This window comes from Excalfactoria chinensis, chromosome 3 (assembly GCF_039878825.1).
Source record: "Excalfactoria chinensis isolate bCotChi1 chromosome 3, bCotChi1.hap2, whole genome shotgun sequence".
NCBI classification, from domain to species: Eukaryota; Metazoa; Chordata; class Aves; order Galliformes; family Phasianidae; genus Excalfactoria; species Excalfactoria chinensis.
The window spans coordinates 17,639,935-17,654,733 of record NC_092827.1 but is presented as its reverse complement, the minus strand read 5'-3'; the positions used below and the strand labels follow the sequence as shown (position 1 = coordinate 17,654,733).

The 14,799-nt window shown below is 36.5% G+C and overlaps 1 non-coding gene across 1 annotated transcript; it reads right to left on the bottom strand.

The window, feature by feature from the left end:
- Positions 1 to 14,250: 14,250 nt before the first annotated feature.
- TRNAS-AGA (transfer RNA serine (anticodon AGA)) lies at positions 14,251 to 14,332 on the bottom strand. Its single transcript has one exon. It is a non-coding gene; the product is annotated as a tRNA-Ser (tRNA).
- Between the last annotated feature and the right edge of the window lie 467 nt (positions 14,333 to 14,799).

Sequence of the window (14,799 nt, the reverse complement as noted above, 5' to 3'; positions counted from 1 at the left end):
CAGTAGGTAAGTTCAGAAATAGTTCAGGAGGGAACTCTGATTTCTTTCCAGTTCTCCATGAACAACAAAAAAATATCCATGCAGACACCTCAGTAAAGAACTGGAGTGAGACAGTTGTAAATTAGATCCAATGAAAGTGGTCCAAAACTGAAGACGGCAGTGGAAGGAACTTTCAATGACCACAGCAAAATAGGAACAAAATAGAAAATTCTGAGTCAGACCACACAATTGCTGGGCTCATGTCAAGTGTATAAAGAAAGCAGTTGAAATGAACTTCTTTCTATTAAATATCTGCACAGTGGCTTACAAAGAAACTGAAACAAAGGATCAGTGCAATATTGTTGCTCAAGATCATGTTTTTGATTAGTTTCTTTCTTTTTTTTTTCTTGGATTTTCCAATAATCTCTGCACTTTCCTGAAAATATTTTTCACCTGCACTGCATGTTTTTCTCCTGGATCAAACTTTCCTATACAGGCTTGATATTTAAGAAAAAAGGGGGAATTGCATTTTCTGGAGAGCTGGGAACATATGTGTTAATTTCAAGAGATATTCTTAGAAATCTGAACTAATCTGATTCATCTGGTTTTGCATAACAGAAAAAAAAATAAATAAATTAAAAGAACACTTGTTTTCTTTTAATTTAAAAGTAGAACAAATTTGGTATGTAATCTGATGGTTTGCTTTTCTTTATTTTTTGCTTCTCTGTCTTTTGTTTTCTGCTTTCTCTGCATCCTTTGGGAACAGCTCATACAGCTGTCAGAGAGAGTAGTATGGAATCTCTTAGGGGTAAAATATTAAATTCTTCATATTTTAAATTATTGATATAATAAAATGCAATATGTTAGTTTTTTTCCTGCATTTTTATCATCCCAAATTATCTCCATGAATGGTAGCTTTCCAAGCTCCATTGACTCAGTCAAATTCTATGACTCTAATGGAACAATGATCAATTAGGTCATATTTTGGCACCTACATTAACCAGATAAGTTTAATCTCATATACAATTGCACCCAAACTATCTATGGAGTTCTTCATGCTAATAAGAATACCAAAAAGGCTACAATATTTCTTAGTTCATCAACTCAGCCAACAGAGCAGGCCTTAACAAAACTCACACAGATAGTGATTTACCATGGGGAAAAGTCTAACTGACATATATTTCTATCAGAAAATAATGTAATAATAATAATAATAATAATAAGAAGAAGAAGAAGAAGAAGAAGAAACAAACAAACAAATAGAAACAAATAGAAACAAACAGAAATCTGGAGCTAGCTTCACCATTGGTATAACAAGCCATGTAGCATGTTACATTAATTTGTGATGGGTAAATGTATGTATACATTTGTGATATGTACTTGTAAAAGTAGATTTATATACTCTAAAACTGTAAATAGGTTTTCTTTGCTTTCACACCGTATTCATTTTAGTGTCACTCTTGTATATCACACTGCTATAATTAAAACAGTACTACTGGAGCTGCAGAACAATAAAAAAATCTTAATTGTTACATAGTTGCATGAATAACGTTTCCAGTTTTGAATGTAATACAGTTTGCAGCCACTTGTGACTAATGAAGAGCTTTTTATAACCACTCCCCAAAAGCTAACATAATTTGCAATACAATGCCTCATTTGTGTTAGTTCCTCAAATGTTACAGCCAGTACGCCTTACAGCAGCTATACAGCTGGCTTACTAAATAAAGCAGACGATGTTGCATCTCGAGGCTCTTGATATGCAGTAGCAGATCCCTCAAATACTGTGTTAGGAAGGTAAGACAGGAATTGAATGTAAACAGTGACTGTCTGAAGACTTTCACCCTGTTTGCGTCTAAAATATTGAAGGTAAAAGGCTTAAATAAGGGTTTGAGCTAAGTGCAAGACCAAACATTTATAATTAAAGGATGGTGTATCATCATGAGCCTGAACTTTTATCACTGGAACCTGAACATTATTAGCAAGTCTTTGGTTCCTAGTGAGATGCATCCCAGAGCCCTGAGGGAATTGGCTGATGTAGTCACCAAATCATTCTCAGTGATATATTGAAAGTCATGGCAGTCAGGTGAAGTCCCTGGTGACTGGAAGACAGGAAACATCACACTCATTTTTAAGAAGAGTGAAGAGGATGCCCCTGGGAACTACCAACCTGTCAGGCTCACCACTGTGCCAGGGAAGATCATGAATCAGATCTTCCTGGAAGCAGTTCTAAAGCACATGGAAGACAGGGAGGTGATACGGAAAAACAAGCGTGGCTTCACAGAGGGCAAATCCTGCTTGACCAACCTAGTGGCCTTCAGTGATGTTGTAACTGCATGAGTGAACAAAGGAAGAGCCTCTGAGATCTGGGTTTCACTAAGACCTTTGAAAAATGTACCACACAACAGCCTTCCTTCCAAACTGAAAAGATATGGTTTTGATGGGTGAACTATTTGATGGGTGAAGAACTGGTTGCAGGAACAAATTCAGAGAGAGCTGGCATCAAAAAAAAGCATGTCCAGACAGTTGAGGGACTTGATCATGCCCCCCTACTATGGCGCTAGTGAGACCTCACCTGGAGTACTGCACTCAGATGTGGAGTCCTCAGTACAGGAAAGACATGGACTTGTTGGAATGTGTCCAGAGGAGGGCCACAAAAATGAACAAAGAACAGACTCAGAAAAATGGGATCTGTTCAGCCTGAAGAAAAGAAGGACCCAAGGTGACCTTTCAGTATCTAAAGAGGATCTACAGGAAAGGGACTTGATCCAGGTTTATAAATACCTGAAGTGTGGGAGCCATAGTGGCGAGGCTGGTCTCTTTTCAGTAATGACTGGGGACAGGACTAGGGGTAATGGGCTGAAACTTCAGCATATGAAGTTCCGCATGAATGTGAGCAAGAACTTCTTTACAGTGAGGGTGACAGAGCACCGGAACAGGCTGCCCAGGGAGGTGGTGGAGTCTCCTTCTCTGGAGATATTCAAGACCCGCCTGGATGCCTACCTGTGTGACGTGGTGTAGGGAACCTGCTTTGGCAGGGGGGTTGGACTTGATGATCTCTAGAGGTCCCTTCCAACCCCTACAATTCTGTGATTCTGTGATTCTGTGATTCTGTGAAATCCTATATTGTAATCTAAACTGTTTCAGCAACAAAAATAAGAGGTCCTTTCCAACCCCTACAATTCTGTGATTCTGTAAAGAAGGGGACAGCCTGTTTACCAGGGTCTGTGGTGATAGAAAAAGGTGAAATGGTTTCAAACTTAAAGAGGGGAGATTTCAGTTAGATATATACAAAAAAATCTTTTATGGTGAGTATGGTAAGGCACTAGAAGAGGTTGTCCAGAGATGTGGCAGATGCCCTGCTTCTGGAGACTTTCAAGGCCAGACTCTGAGCAATGTAGCAATATAGCTGTGCATGTCTCTGTTCATTGCAGGGGATTTGAATTAGATGACCTTTAAAGGTCCCTTCCAACTCTAAGGATCCTGTGATTCTAAGAAAGGAATATGGACCCCTCATCCCAGCATCCCACTTTGGAGCAGCAAAGTGACTTTGGCTGAACCTTACACCTTAACACCTAAAGGTGTTAATATACAAGAAAGTATTTGAATAAAATTAATCCAGGAAAAGTTAAAACGAATAAACAAACAAACAAACAAAAAACACAAAAAAATGCGTACAAGTGTAACTGTTGAGGCAATAGTAATTAGCAGCTCAAAGATACAATAAAATAGCACAGACATAAAAAGATCTAAACCCCTAAGAAAAAAATAAGAGCAGAAAAACTGCAGATTTCCACTCTGCATCACTGAGACTCAGCTTCCTCCAAGGAGAAAAAGAAGGCTATCCTGCCCCATCTGACCGACAGCTCTCTGGACAGCAAATTATCTAACTTCTAATCAGCAGTGGTAAGTACATTAGTACTTTGCCTAGTAGCTCATTAGGCATAAATATCTACTGTGCATGATGGTGAATACATGATAGCATTTTTTTATGTAAACTGTTGCACAGTTTCTTTGCTCTTGAGAAAAGAGGCCCAAGCACAAGTAATCTAAAGGAGAAGGTTAAAATAGGATTTACAATGCAGGTGCCTAGATGTTAGTTGATATACAAAATAGTTCTTTTCTAGATTCATCAGGCACCTTTACTAGTTCCAATTCAATGATTATGTCAGAGTTTTACTTAACAAATTTGATTAAATTAATTTCACAATGTTATAAATTCATGAATATATTACAAAGATTTAGTGAAAGGTTCTACATCTATGCTGATTAGACAAACTTTAGTGATACTGTTCCTACTATTATGAGCTGGAAATTGGTGGTAGATAATGTTTTCTATCAAACTGGAAAAGCACCATTAGTCTACCATTTATGATCACAGTGATGGTGTCTTGTTCATAGTGTCATAGTAAAGTGCTTTCATGCATGTGAAAGATTTCTCAGACCATATCTGATGCAGATTGCTGATCAGGCTGTCAGTTCATGAGCAGTGCAATATCTCCAGCTGTCTGATGCTTGCAGAACAGAGTAAATTAGCATTCAAATACTAAATGCTCTGTCATTCAACACTAGAATCCAAAAAGAAAAATAGGAGTAGGGTTTAAAAGTAAGCTTGTAATTACATCTATTAAAACACCAAATTTCGAAGATTCAAAAAAGAACGTTCCTGCAAAGTACTTCTGTTTTGTTAATGATGGTTCTCAGAACAGGTTTGGAAATAGAAGGTACATCAGTTCACCACTGTATATACATGCTTCATAAGAGCGCCGTGAATGTCTGTATAAAGATTCTCAACACACCTTTCAAGGAAGTAGGAGAAAAGTTTTCTGTATTGGAAAATGAGTGTTGCAGAGGGATGGGATTAAAGATACAGTTGGACATATTAATAATGTCAAATAGTTTCTTGAATGCTTGAGAGTAGTATGTGTCCCTAAAACTCAGCTTGTATTTTCCCATTACACTGTAAAGATGGTCAAATATCGTTAGGGAGTAAGAGGAATTTCTGGCAGAAACATTTCAGCACTTTTTGCAATTTGCAGTCTCTGATGGAATAATAACTGAAATCCAGTGGGTAGCAAAGTGCAGTGCTATCCACTGGCCTGGAGACCTTTGAAACCATGAAACAGATGTCACAGTGTGAGGCTAAATACTGATGACATTTCTGCCAAATTAAACAAATCTGAAGGTTGAAATCTAATCACAAATGATTTCAGCCTGTCACTGCAGTATGGTAAACAAGAGTCCACAATAGCTGAAGGATGCAGATGTCATCCACCTTAAACTGAAATCTGTTCTCTCATGATATGATTATGACTGGGATGTACCATTTCTTCCAGTCGTTGGGGAAATCTTTGCAGAGCTACAAATATCTTCATGCTTGAGGCTGAAAGTGAAAGCCAGTTTTATGGCATGGTTCTTGTGATTTTCAAAGCTGCAAAGAGTCAAGTGATAAGAGCAGAACAAAAGCAAGATCTGTAAATGTTCTTTGTCAGACAAGGAAAGCCTTTGGCCCTATGCTTCTGCTGTGACTACCTGTCAGGATTTATTAGAGGCAGCTTCACAAATTCATCTCTCCAGATTAAGTCACAGATAGTTCACTCAATTCACAATAGTATGACAGTAACAATCCTTAACTAAGCCACAGTGCCAAGGCCTGCTGCTGTCATGCATGGTGCTCAGTAAGGTTGTGCTTTTCCACCATTCCTGAAAAAGACTGCCATGAGAAGAAGAATTTGTTCCATTGAGGCATGATGTGATGCAGCCCACATTTTTCAGTGTAAATAGTGACATGTTTGACCTGCAGATACTCTGAGGTGAGCTTACAACCACAGGGAGAGTCCTATCAGCACTAGGATGCCCCTGGTACAGCATGCAGAGCTCACTGCTGACTCCTTTGTTTACATCACTGGTCATCTCAACCTACTCTTCAGCACAAGGGAACAGCTATCCTGTCCCTGCTTCAAAGAGTTAGGAAGCCTGAGCCATGTGTGCTGCCGATACCTCACTAAAGACAAACTGTCAGTCTGGCAGCATCCTCTCTGGCTATCATGCTTGTTGGTGAACTCATGCAGAGGATAGCAAAGGCTGTTGAAGCTGTTGTAGAGATAAATCGGCATGTCTGGAATGAAAAGGGCATCTGACTTCAAACAAATGTTAATGTGTGCTTTATGGTTGTTGTCACTGCTATTCTGTATGGTTGTACTGCTTGCACAAATTAAAAATTTTTACATCAAGCCTTCCAGCCATTTCCATACGAGTTATCATTCTGCTCTTAGTAGTGTTAAAGTGTATAGGACAATATGATCCCAAGCAGTAGTGAGGCAGTTTTACTCCAGGGCTGAGCTGTGCTGGCCTGTGCATCTGATGCTTATCTCAGAAAAATGATTGCTTTGAGCTATTTTCTTATTTTAAAATGTGTGAACAGCTGAAAGATTGGTCAATGATTTGCTAATCCTACATGCTAAAAGCAAATCTTCATTTGTGTGGCATTAGTTCCATGGCATAAGACATAGCAGCAGAAAAAATGGTCTGCTGTGCCCATAATTATGAAATGATACTGTCAAAGTCCGAGCAAAACTGACTTATGTTCTGCAGATCACACTATAGAGAGAGAAAGCAGGAGGGTGTTTATTGCTCATGTAGCTCCTTTGATGAAAATGTCAGGCATATATTTCACCAAATCAAACATAAAAGCCAAAACCCTCATATGATTAGCTAGTAGAAAACAGACAATAGCATTTTATGCATTTACCACATAGATCAGCGTCTAAGGCTACGAAAATGAATATCTTTGTTTTCCTGTAAACAGGAAGTCTAATAACAAATAGTGCAATAACATATCTGTCTTTTACTTCTCTGAAAAATGTAGCTTAAGGTATTGACTGGGGAGGTCGGCATCCTTTAGTTAAAAATCTTGATGTATTTCAGTTTCCAATTAAATCAACTCTGTTCTGATCTTCAGGGGGAACTGAAGTACATGGCAGTTACAACAAATGCAGCGAACTCTTCCATCACATTTCTCAATTCTCAATTTTTCAGTGCTTTAGTTCAATATTCTGCCCCAATATTATCCATGGAAAATGGATATAAATTTGCATTTGCACTACCATATTTCCATGGAAGAGAAAAATGTTTTTTAGATCATATCCACACAATCTTTTTTGTAGTTCTGGAATTCCCAGGCTTTAGATTTCGCAGAACTTCCTAATTGTGTGAAAGTGTGAGTTCTTCGATAAGATGAAGAATATTCAGTTTCTTATCCAGTGATGCCTATTATTTCCTCACTTATTTCCACTGGGATAGTGATTACATAACATTCATATTACATCATAGTTTTATTTTTCTTTCGTGCTCTTTGTTTTATTTATTTATTTATTTATTTATTTATTTATTTTTAAATTCCTGTGTTAGTAGATTGAGTATCTTGTAAACACATTGCTCATAAGCCTTGTTTGAAGGCTAGTCTGAGATGATAATCCTGGCCAATAAATGTCTGGGATTTCCTTAGTATCATGAATGAAACATGTCATTTCTGGCCCATTTGTTTGAATAATGACCAGAAAATCATAAGTTGCTGACTTCCAGTCTTGGCATAACCTTCTTCAGATCTCTATAATCCTGTAAGTAGTATGGGAAAGAGAAATTTTAGAATAAAAAAATTGTTCCTTCACTTGGGAGGAAGAATTAACTTTCCTCGCATATGTTTGTGAAGTATTTTGGAAATAAAAACACTGTTTCTAAGGGCATATATTAATGATTTTACACCAGTAATTCCGGTTCTACCATAGGTAGTTTAACAAAATTTCAGAAGAGTCTTAGACAGCACCCCAGAGAAGATACTATGAGCTTAGTCTCAATGGTATGATGTTCCTACGTTTTCTTCTAATATTGTATCATTTTCAGCTTTTGTACTTTTACTTTGCATGTAACAACATATAAGTGGGAATTACTGACAACATAAAGAATTTTGGTTCTCTCTGGCTTTGGTTTTGTTTAACTAAAATTAAAGTGATGAAATCAGAGGAAACTCAGAAGAATAAATTCAAATCTCACTAAAGTAATTGCCTCAGAACAGTGTTTGGTACTCTGAATTCACATGGCTGAAGAAGTAATGCCTGCTCAGTGACATGACTGAACTGATTATGGGAATTATCACTGGAAAATGATAATATTTATAGACTTTAATAATCTCAGTAAAATAGAAGGAAGAAGACTGCCTCAGGAAACATGCCCAAATAGTCATCTAATCTTGACCTGGCACAGAAGGAGAGAACTGACAATGTATACCATAATTATGGCCCGTATTAAGCCCTCCTAATCCAAAATGTTTTTCCTCCAAGGAGAGTTATGATACTTAAAGTGATGAAAGATTTGATATGTCTGCATAAAGAATGAGAGTTTAAGATAGAGCGCTCAATTCAATATGAAGCATTCTTTTTTATGTAATACAGATAATGTTTGCCAAAAATGATTCTGGAAGTTTGCAGTAATACAAGGATTAATAGATGAAGTATAATGCCACCACAGGCATTACTGAAGATGTAATGCCTTCACTGCTAGCCACAGCCCTTGTCTATAACTTGGTGGAATTATAAATTAAGACTTCTCTCTGACAAAGAGATGAGTTCTCACTGCACTGTTTATATACATGTAACCCGGTATTGATTACAGTGTAAGAGGTTGATTCTAAACCTAATGGGAATTAATTCAGGAGCAAGTGAGGAGGGACCAATCTGCATATATAAAAGCAGAGGTTAGTGAATTTCTGCATGGAGTTAGGTAGTTATGTAGGCTGGAAACTGCATTTATTGACCCAGAAAAACTCGCTTCTTTTCCTTTTTTAAACTGTTGCTCTTATATTTGTATTCTCTATCTAAGGTACTCTCTACTGGTAACCATCCTTAAAAACTCCAAGAAAACAAATGTTACGTAGAAAAAATACATAGCTTCCCGCTACCTGGCTTTATAAAGGATTAGCTGGCTCCTATTTTACAGAGACACCACAAAGCTTGTTTCTAGTGTCTATGAAAGTTACTTACAGAAGCAGTTCATTATTTGGTCACTAACAATTAGTTCTCTAACATTGGTACATTGAGCACTATCCACTATTTGAAAAATGTACATCGATCACATTACTTAGGTACAAAAAAACCCAAAAACACATTGTTTAAGGAATAGCTTTCACACATCAATAAAATTTGAGTTTTCAGTGATAAAGATGTTGAAAGATTTTATTCCATTTGCCCTGTCAGTTTGTAAAATTAGATGTAGACAGCTACTCTAAAATGTAGAAAAAATGGGAAAAATATCAGAAATGTGTGGATTTTGAGTTGTTGGATTCTGATAATATATTCTTTGTCTTTTCCACATCCTCTTCTTCAAACGTATAAATTGCCTCATTGTATCAGGCTTTTAGACTCCATGGCCTGCATTTTACATTCATCGGGACAATCAGATTTTGAGTCATCTAAAAACCCAAGGAAAAACTGTTTTCAGCGTACGCTGCAAAAGTCATTTTCTAACTAGTCATGCTACAGAGAGACTGCTTTATTTCTGGGGTTTTCTTGTCCTTTCTTATAAAAGCACATATTTCTACATCAGTGTAATAGTGCATTTAATGTTGTGGTTATTATAGTAAATTTTCATCTTCCTGGTGAGTTAGTGTTTCTTCTCAAAGGTTGTTTGTTTACTTGTTTGTGTGCTTTGTGTGTGTGTGTTATTTTTGTTTGCTTGTTTTCCTCATAGAAAATTATTTTGCGTAAACCAAAAATTTTCTCTCTTCTCCACTGACTGATTGACCTCTTCTTTATGTTTTTCATTTCATTTATTTCTATTTTCTTCCCCTATTTCTTACAAGAAAACTGAAGCAGGTAAAAGCTTCTCTACTCCTTAGAAGGGGTTTGGCTATGAGACCTGCATTGGAGATATTTCCAAACCTTTGCATTATTAAAAAATATTGATCTTCTTGCTTATTTGCTAAACAAAAACATCTCTCTCACCTTATAACAGTTTCCCATATCTCCAGTAAAATATGAAAAGTTAGAAACTTTTTAGTAGCCTCTCTAATTTTAAGGCAGTCTTTATTCATTGATGGTTATGCATCTGAAAAATCTACATATGCTTGATTACAGCTTCCAGGGGCAATCATCTTGTTATAATTTAATTGGTGTAACACTTGCCAAACTTTACTGTTTCTTATAATAGTTTTCAAAATGAATTTTTGTATGTAAAAATGTACAATTTTCTGTAAAATGTAGGCAGAATTTTGAGAACTTGTTGAAAGCAATGCAACACCCCCATTAAACTCTCTGTCATTTTTTTCCATGTGCTTTTAATAGATTTCTGTTAAATTTCAAAATCGAGTATCAAATATAAAGTCCTAACAAAATATACATACATACATATCTGATTATATCTGACAAATCTGATCAATTTTGCTTTGCATTAAGGTGAAAATCATAGTAATTTTAAAAGAGCCTAAAATTATGATGTGGTAGTACGTTTTCTCTTCGTATTCCAACGAGAGTATAATCAACATCAAGAGTAACAGATGAAATTGCCACTTAAAAAAATAGATAGGGTATATTTTTTTGAAGCTAAAAACATTCTAATAATCTAATTACCAAAAATTAGAGTTGGCTTTGCCTTTGTGAATCACACCAACATGATTTATATAATCTAGTGAAAAATCATTCCAAGTACAGTAACTCAACTCTGTATCTGTCAAGAAATGGACTAAAAATTATTAATATTAAAGATGTGCACCCTGTGTCTGCTTTGTACTACAGCAACACATCTTTTTACACAGTCTGTGTAGTGGAAATTAACATTACTTTTGTCATTACCTGACTGTTCATATTTGAAAAAGGTATTCATGCTCATGAAATTGAATGCCTAAAATACCATTAATCTGCATAGTAAATGATTTCCACAGTCTGTTTTTCAAAATCAATTCAAAATTACTGACAATGATTATTTATTCATGAACATTATAGACAAACTGCATTATGTAGCTGACTGCATAGTTGGTACACACTGTAAATCAAAGATGCATTTGACAATACACATAAAATTATTTTGGAAACTAATTACACGTTAACAAATCATAAATATGAATATGTTTTATGCTACTGTCAGTACTGCAAGGAATACTTTTGTCTATATGGGGCTAGGAATGACTCCAGGCCTTACTCAGTTCTTTAGATTTCTGACCACATGCTGACTTCAGTGCTAGCTCTGTCCACTTCAAGCCCTTCAGTGAAAACACTCCACATTCTCTGTAAGTACATCTTCCATTTTCATTGAATGAATTTATTCTGCCGTCTCCAAGGGCCATTTATATCTTTAATAAATGTATGAGAAGAATCACTGCCACTATTCTGTATGTTTCCCAGACTTATCAAGGACCTTTATCTTGGTGGGTTATCAGTTTCCACATGTGACAGAACAGTTACATTATCTCAAACACCCACCCATGATGAATGTCATCATTTCTTATGGAAGATGCAGCCAGCATTGCATTTTTTCCTGGATGCTTATCCATTCTTGCTGGCCACAAGTCTGGTAGAAACAGCACAGTACACAAAGGCCGAGCAAAGTTCCTTTCCAGTGGCTCTTCAGAGCTAAATGTGATCACACCTAACAGAAGTTCAGACATTATTCAGCTGTTTCTTAATGCTATAACTATTGTTTTTTAAACACAGCAAGATCAGAAAAAAAAAAAAAAAAAGAGATTAATTCACTGTGATTTTAATGTTTTTCAAGCAGTTCATGCTTTCCAGTGTGATAGTTCATTTAAATAGAGACTTGTATAATACGCTTCTGTATCATTAGAAGAAAAGTCAATAATGTTGAAAAGACTATTCAAATAGTGTGTAAAACATGCATAATTTTAATTAGTATATGAAAAAATGTGTAAAATGCTTAAATCTAATTAAATCTGAGATATTCTTAATTATTATATAGTACTTATGGAAAATCAGTTAAGTAGAATTTGATTTGAGAGAAAAGGTCTAACAAGTGTTGATATTCAAGTGAGTTTCAATTATATATATATATTTTCTAATACTAATTTTAACACATGCTGTTCTTTTTATTTATGCAGTTCAATAGTTTTCTCAAAACATTTTGTACAACATTCTTTCTCTTGGCCTCCATACTCAGCCGCAGTTCAGGGCAAATAACTGAATTTCCTATCATAGGAACTTATTTATTAGTACTTACTCTCTTCCTAGTGACTGGGATTAAAAGTTAATTCTTTTGGAAACTGAAAATCCATTTTGTGCATTTAAAAGCACAGAAAGCTCTAGGTTTCTAGACAGCTGCAGATCAATCTGAGTGTTTAAAGACAGCACAGCTATATATTATAAAATTTTGAATTCAAAAGCATCAAAGAGTTTTTCTGTGTATTACACTTTTACTATTTTGTTCTCCTCTGATACTGACAGATTTATTTGAAATAGATGGTAACCTACATAATTAATCCTGCTCCTACTGTATGGGAAATTACTGATCACAGCCTGAACCACCTGAGGCAAGCAGCAAGTCAGCTGCGGGAGCATAGGTGAAGGTAGTTCAGCTGTGCTACCAGAAGGGGTGGAGCTTGGCTCCACCTGTCCCAGATCTTATTTAAGGGCTGACTGCTACTAAGGCAGGTTCTCTTTCTCTGGTGATTGCTCCTTTGTGGAGTTTACTGCAAACCTTCAACATTGGTGAGAATTTTCCATTTATCATAGATTATCTTTCTATCACAATAATCTTTCATATGAAACATCTGTTTAACTTGTTTACCTACTGACTGTATAATTGTATAGCTATACACCTACTTTCATCATGTCAACCCTGAATGTTTTTATGCAACATAATACAAGGCTTTCCACATTTCCTTAATTGCAGCAGTTTTAGACATATTTAACTTCAGTCTGCCAAGAATGATAAATATGAAAGTTGCTTCTTGACAGCTGTGTGCTTCATGCAGCCTTATGAGGATGGGGTTTATTTTGTCACTCACAAAGTGCATAACAGTCCAGATGAACAGTTGAGAATGGAAGACCCCTAAATCGGTGAACAGAGAGAGCACTTTCTGGTTGCATTTTCTTTCAATATAAACCAACTCTTTAATTTAGGTAAGTACTTTTTTTTTTTTTTTTTTTTTTTTTTTTTTTTTTTTTTCTCAGGCTGTTTACCTCTTCCCATGGGCTGATCACACAAATTAGTGAAGGTGGGCGACATAGTGGAATGCTCTAAGAAGGTCATTCTCCAAACTTTTAGGATAAACACACATTTTCGTAATTGCCTGAGTATTTTCTTCAGTGTTACATTCTTCATCTGGAAACTCCAGAATCTATGAAGGAACAAATAGCAGTTTCCTACCACTTTTTAACTTGAAGTAATTTCAGTTCTTTTTAACTTTGCTCTGTCTCAGTTTCTTAAGCAAATATGATGATCAATTATCAGTGATCAATTTCCCCCTTATTTTTTTCTGGTTTTTAATAGCAGGTAATATGGAAGGTTAAGGAGAATGTTTAAATTAATTAAGACAAGGATGTGAGAAATTACTCTTCAGGGATGCTCTTCGTCAGTCATGTATGAAGAAGAAATGTTGTTCTGTCAGTAAAGTTTTTATGTCTTATCCACAAAAGAAAACATTGATGAAAAAAATTAACTTTCAGAACTTCTATTAATTAACCTTTCATGAATTGAATGTGAGGTGTACAATCACATGAGATGATATAATTATTGTCACTTACAGACCATCAGTTACTTTAAAGAACAGTTTTAGGAAAGTTATACTGAAGTACCACATCTTTATTCATAGATTACCAGGTTCAAAGAAGTAGCAGTGGCACTTCCATGACACATCAGTTAGATCAGAGTCTACTTGCTGTTTTACCCCTTTCTTCTTGAAACCTAGTTTGAAGTTCTCTCAGTGAACCCTGATCATTCCTATGCTAAAATCCTTTTCCCCTTTTGAGGCAGGTAGATCACATCTGTTGGCCTGGTACTGCATAAACTGCCCCACAATAAATAAAAAAAACACCAAAATTCCTTCAAGGGCACCAGCCTCTTACCCATCTTACAATTGGTTGTGTTTTCATGTTCCTCTCAGCAGTTTTTAGTGTTACTGAAGGGGCTGAGGAAAACTACCCCAGTGCCCTGAGGTTCCTTTATGATAGCCCTCAGGCTTCTCCCTGTGACTGCAGCCTTAACAAACCAGGGAGCTCCCAAGTAATATATCTGACCTGGGACCCATGGAAGAAAAAGGACAGCTTGGGTCGTAGTTGGCAGGATTCAAACCTGCGCAGGGAAACCCTAATGGATTTCTAGTCCATCGCCTTAACCACTCGGCCACAACTACACTGACAATGTACTATGTTTGCTTCTATTCCCAGTTAATAGTCATGCATAAAATGGTTGGGAGCTGACTTGGACAGAGTGACTATGAAATGGTAGAGTTCTCAATTTTTGGTGATGTAGGGAATGGGCCGCCTTGGACATCCTGAGGGTGGACTTTGAACTGTTCAGGATACTGGTAGGGAGAATCCCTTGGGATTCAGTCTTGAAGGGCAAAGGCGTACAGGAAGGCCATTCACTTCTCAAGAAGGAAGTCTTAAGTAATCAGGAGCAGGCTATCCCTCTGTGCTACAAGAGCTGGAGAGGAAGACCAGAATGGATGAAAACGGAGTTTTTCCTGGGGCTCTAGGAAACAAAAAAGAATCTACCTCCTGTGAAAGAAGGGACAGGCAATGCAAGAATACAGAGAAGTTGTTAGGATGTGCAGGGAGAAAATTAGAAAGGCAAAAGTCCAGCTTGAATAAAACTTGG